Source organism: Mauremys mutica, chromosome 10 (genome assembly GCF_020497125.1).
Source record: "Mauremys mutica isolate MM-2020 ecotype Southern chromosome 10, ASM2049712v1, whole genome shotgun sequence".
Classification (NCBI taxonomy): domain Eukaryota; kingdom Metazoa; phylum Chordata; order Testudines; family Geoemydidae; genus Mauremys; species Mauremys mutica.
This window is the reverse complement of record NC_059081.1, coordinates 26,429,402-26,435,401: the sequence shown is the minus strand read 5'-3', so window position 1 is coordinate 26,435,401 and position 6,000 is coordinate 26,429,402.

The window sequence follows — 6,000 nt, the reverse complement described above, 5'->3', positions numbered from 1 at the left end:
ACTTTTCACTCACTTCACAGGGCTTTGGATCAGTTTCTGGGTCAATCAAATATCACTATAGTTTCAGAATTTGTTTCTGTATTTAAAGGTGAATATGAAAAAAGCAAAATTCTCATCTCTCTTTATTACAACTGAATCCCACATTATACTCTGGGAATCTTGCAGGATTCAGGATTCAGAGCACTTTCAGATCTATGGATGAAAGCTAAATATTAATATATGAATGATAAATGCAGAATACAGTTATGGGAAACTAGACAAAATGTATCATTTAAATCTATGACTTTTGATCCTGATTAGGACTCTCTGTTCTCCCCTGTATTGGAGAGATGTGTACCCCATCACACAACCAGAAATGTCCTTGAGATGCATGTGATTTCATGGATGGCAGAACACTGGGGATGTATAATTTGTTCTCACTAAGAGCAACGGCAACTCATACATAATGTAGCAGTGAAGCAGCTAACATCAGGTCTGCGCAAGATAATTTAATTTTATTCATCCGGATTATTTTTTTTGGTAATTTATTTAACCAAGATAGATATGTGATATTTCAGCGAAGTCCTATCTTTAAACTGTGTCACAGCTGGCCTGATTGTGGCACAAGAAGGTCAAGTGGCCTTAAGTCACAGAGAGAGTGACTCCTTCTGGATCTGACCCCTGATCCCTTCTTCTAACTAAGAGACAATACTGCCTTTGTTTGAAGAGGTCCCTGGCAGGATTTCACTTGGCCCTAACAGAAAAAATGTCCCTGTTTTCCCATGCATCAACTCTATAGGAAACAGAATAAAGACATGTATATGAATAATGCAGATGAATATGTGATATTAACATGTTATCAGCATATTAACTTAAAAGGTGATGTCATTCTATGACAATATATGAAATAATAGCAAAATTCCTACATAACCTACAAGTCTCGTGGTGAAGGGGCTACCCTGGGACCCAAGTTCATTTCCCAACTCTGCCACAGACTTCCTGTGTAACCTTAATGAAGTCACTTAGTCTTTCTGTTCATCATCTATAAAATGGGGTAATAGTATTTCCCTATGTCAGAGAGGTGTTGCGATGATATACATATGAAAGAGTGTGAGGCTTTCAGATACAATAGATGTAGGGGCATATAAAAACCTTTGGTGTCAGAATTTCAAAATAAAATAACAGGCAAATTCAACTGACACATAAGCCAAGCCTATTTAAACTATCAAAATAGAGGCAATAATGCAGATTAGGATTAAGCTACTAAATTTGGTGTATTTTTGTAATTCTCATAGCATCAGAGAGTAACACATTAGGCATGTCTACACCTTCTAAGGTGATATAGATTTTGATCACATATTCAGGTTCCAAGTTAATTTAGTTGCTTACATTAAGGAAATAAAATAGAATATATCTGGGGAAAGATAACTCTCTGTATCAAAGTGTTGTTATTAAACTACTGGAAGTTAATAAGAAAATTTCAACCTGCCAAATTGTATCTGTTATGAAAATTCTAAAGCTTATAATTATTCTTAGGGAAGGTCTCTTGTGAACTCTACCAAAAGCATGCTGCATATCAGACTCATAATGATCCCCTTTCAAACGTTTTAAAAGTGCGTCAACTTATTGTTGAACATGAAACCTTTCAGATTTTAAAATGTTTTATCCTCTCTCTTAAAATCCTTCTTTAAGTTGTACAAAAGGGTTCTGAAATTAGTTTAAAGGCATCTCTAACATGGTCAAGGAGTTGCACCCAGAATACCTTGGAAGTTAGAACAGCTCAGCTTTGTTTCACATTAGAGTCTTAGCATCCAAAGTACTCCCAGTCCACCCACTGTGACTGAGTTTATAGGTGCTCTGAATTAATTTTATGAACTTGCCTTTATACTTAATTCTTTATCAGTAGCCGAGAAAAGGTAAATGCTGCTAAATATTGAAAGATAGATTATATGACTTTCAAAGTTCATTTTGTTTTCAATCCACACTTAATTAAAATTTATGTCTATACAATTATTACTGTGTGGGAATTGTTACTGCATAGTTACTATTCAGAAGTCCTTAATCAGGTTTGGTTGTTCATTATTATCATCTCATTATTAATACATTTTAAAACACCTATTGGAATACAGGAAAGTTTGTAGGGATGAGGTTTGTTTAGGCAGCCAGAACTTTGGTCCTTCAGAACTGGGGGCAGGGACCTCTATTCAGCAAAGCACTTACGTAGATGTTTGTGTGCTTTTCTGAATCATGGTCTCTATGAGTGTCAGAATCTGATCCAGAGTTCATTGATGTCAATTGTCCATCAACTTCAGTGGGCTTTGGATCAAGTCCTTAGTATCAGAGACACCAGTGACCAAAGCACCAATCATTTCTGTCACTCTCTGGCTCAGATCATTTGAAAACTACTGGTTGTGGGAAGAAACAGTTTAAAGGTGCAATCTGGATCCCACTGAAGTCAATGGCAACATTCACATTAACTTCAGTGGGTGAGTGATTGGGTTCTGAGGCAGGAAATGAAGGCTTGAAACTACAGGAGGAATTTAGGAAGGCGAAATGTAAATACCTGAACTGGAATTTAGCCAATAAAGAACAACATAATTTTTTGTAGTTTGTTACTTGTTTTCTCTTTGTTCAGTAAATTTCCCTGTGGACAGGAAATACATTACTATTTTGTAATTTGCTTGAAATAATGGCATTCTTTTAGAAGTCATGCCAGTGATTCCTAGGAAGAATGCTTTGTCCCAGCATAATTGCATTCAGACATGAGCACTCTGGCTGAACACCCTGAGTAGTCTGGACATAGAGGAAAGCAGAAAGTGAATAGTCACGAGAGCTTCAGTAAATCCTGCCATTTATTCTTCTTGCCACAACATATTCTAGCCTCCCACAATTGTGCTGGGAAAGGGCTACAGATATCAGAAAAAGAAAAGACTCAAGGAATATGGGAAAATTCTACATTTGATGGAAAGAACTTCTTCAGACCTGAAGATATGGGAGAGAAAGTGGGTAACATAATATCTTCAGGTCTGAAGAAGCAACTTTGTGTAAGCTCGAGAACTTGTTTCTCTCACCAACAGAAGTTGGTCAATAAAAGACATTACCTCACCCATCTTGTCTCTCTAATATCCTGGGACTAACACAGCTAAAACAACCCTTCCTACAACAATGCTGTGGGATTCATTCCATTAATGTAAATGACTCATTCTACAGCTGAAATGTCATGATTCTTTATTTCTGATACAAATCATTTTCACCAGAAAACATGAGAGGACTCCTCCCTCCCCCCATATGTTGTGTGGAATATAGGTAAGTTTGGATCTACAGTGAATGACATCCCTTGAAATGAAGGACATCGGAAAGGTATCTTTATGACGTGGCTCCACAATTTCCTCCCACTGATATCTACGTAGGTAGATTTGTGGAGGAGATACTTATGTAGCCCCCAACATATCATAGCATGTCTCAAATTTTAAAAATAGAAAACACAGGTTTCATGGAAAATAGTATGTGATCATGTCATTAAAGACTGTACCATAAGGCATATGTACAAAGGGGCCAAATTAACACCTTACAGGAAACCTTAATTCTGGCATTTCCTAACTTAAGTGCTTGACTTTCCAATGCAGTTTTTTTGTGTTTAATATATTACTTATGGAGAGAAAATTAATGTATATATTTCTGTGATTGGCACTGAATGTGGTGATGATGGCAATTTTAGATGAAATTATGAAGCAGTCACTCGGCTACACAGGCACTTTTGTCAACTATTTCACCAGAGTCATAAAAGTAATGTCCAGACAAATTACCTGTGGGAAAAAAACGTGTGTCCTGACAGTCCCATACAACGTTATGCAAAATCAGTATTCTTTAACATAGATTCTATAAACCCAACAAGACTTTAACATAGACTCCACATAATGAGGTACCCTTAGATGGAAGGCGGAGAAAAATATGAAAGTCTAGAAAAGGGATTAGAAATGAAGAAAAAATGAGAATTTGATCTGAACAAAACAGCTAATTCTAACTCATAAATCAAAACCCAGACTGTATGTGAAAAATACCAGTGGAGATGTTAACCTTATGTGTTATCCCCTTAGATATCAAGACACCTTAACAGATGCTAATCCTCACAGTATTACATGAGTAATATTTTCACAAGGATTAACTGCTCTGGAATAATTTCCCCAACAAACAAGCTCTTTCAGCAGCAGACATGATGCATGTTTTTTAGATCAATAGGTTTCTGAAATCAACATTCACTTATACAAGTTTTCTTATATTTCCCCTATCAGTAACCTAGTGTACTTATCAATTGTGTACCATCCTTGTCTTTTTTGCCCCTTTCATTACTCCAGTGCCTGTATTCCAAAGAGAATTTGGTAATGTTACTGACCGCTTCTAGTGATAGCTTCAGGATGGCCGATGAATGCTCAAAGGGTATTCTGTTGCAGTACTTCTTGATAAAGAACATGTCATTCAGTAATGCCTGAAAAACACTGTCTCATCAGAAGAGGGAACATCAGCATTTTATGGTCCATAAAAATGAACATACTGTGTTCAATAGTTCTGTGCACTGTGTGATAACTGTTCTTTGGTGATAACTGTAAACAAGGTGAGTAAAGTGTTCTGTATGCATTAAGGTTTCTGCATTCCTAATATAGTCAGATGCAGGAGATTTTTTTTATGTTACCCACAAGCCTCTGAAAAGTCACCAGCCACACCTGGTAAAGTGATGCCTGAACATTTGGAAATTCTTTCCTTCTCAGCTCACCCGTGGTTTGCCTACGTGCATTCTGGGAGGGAAAGCAGAGCCACAGCCAATAAATGGATTTACATCAGGATCAGATTTTGACTGCATATCCTACTTCAACCTGTGTTGACATTTCTGATGCAGATAGGATGTTGACACCCTGCATTCAACATCTGCTCAAAATTACCCCTGTGCAAAGGGCCAGCAGAAGCAAGGCCTATGCGCCATCGAAGTCCTCAAAATATGGCTTAAGTTGGACTTCAGAGATATATAGATCTTCTGCTAGCACTTTAGTCATGGATAAATTTCACCCAATAAGAACATTTTTTCTATCCAATACACATCATTGTAAAGCATAACAAACACTAGGTCACCTAAAACATTGCCTCCTGTACAATGGCAACCACTTCACTACACATTTGGATACCACAAAATTTGGATACTTCACAATTTTAATAAGGGGAAGTGCTCACATACCAGCAATGGGAGACGGATTCTAAATAGTGACTTTAGCACATTTGAACATGAATGCTCCCTTAAATAGTAAGATATGACACAGAAATAAATGAAAGCTATCATAGGGGGAACTTATGCCACATTCTACCCTTATTCTGTACATAAAACTGCTTTGATTGCATTGAAAGATAAATGCAGAGGTTGTGGTTAGAATGTGGCGAGTTGGTTCCCAGGGGAAAGAAGGAAGGAGTGGACACACACACACACACACCCGTAGGCTGGCAGCTACATATTTGCCCCAATTGCACCCTCCACTTCAGGGGATAATGGTGAGTTGATCCATGAAGCCACAGACTGGCATCTTGCCCCTGTTCCTCCTCTGCTTCATCCCCTTATTGTTTGTTATTTTGTTCACATTCATGTTTAAGGACATGAATATCAATGTTTGAATGTAAACAGGAGTCTTTGTATCTGAGCAAGTATTTGTTACTTATTTGTCACTTGTTATTAATTATTCTCCTGTTTAAAAGTTTAAACCATCCAATCAGAGAGCAGAAACGACATCACAGGATATGGGAGACCCATCACAAATATGAAGAGTGAAGAGCTGACATCAACTGTTGACAAATAACCTATAGGCTGAAAGCTGTTTGTCCAAACTATTTGATGACTCCTTATGAATAAGGAATATGTTTGCAAAACTCAGGTTCTTTTCGCAAATGATTCGTGAGCAGAAAAAAAGGGCTAAATTCCTCCGATAATTTATGAGTGATGAATCATCTGACCAGTTCTAGTTGTGAAACACAGAAACAAAA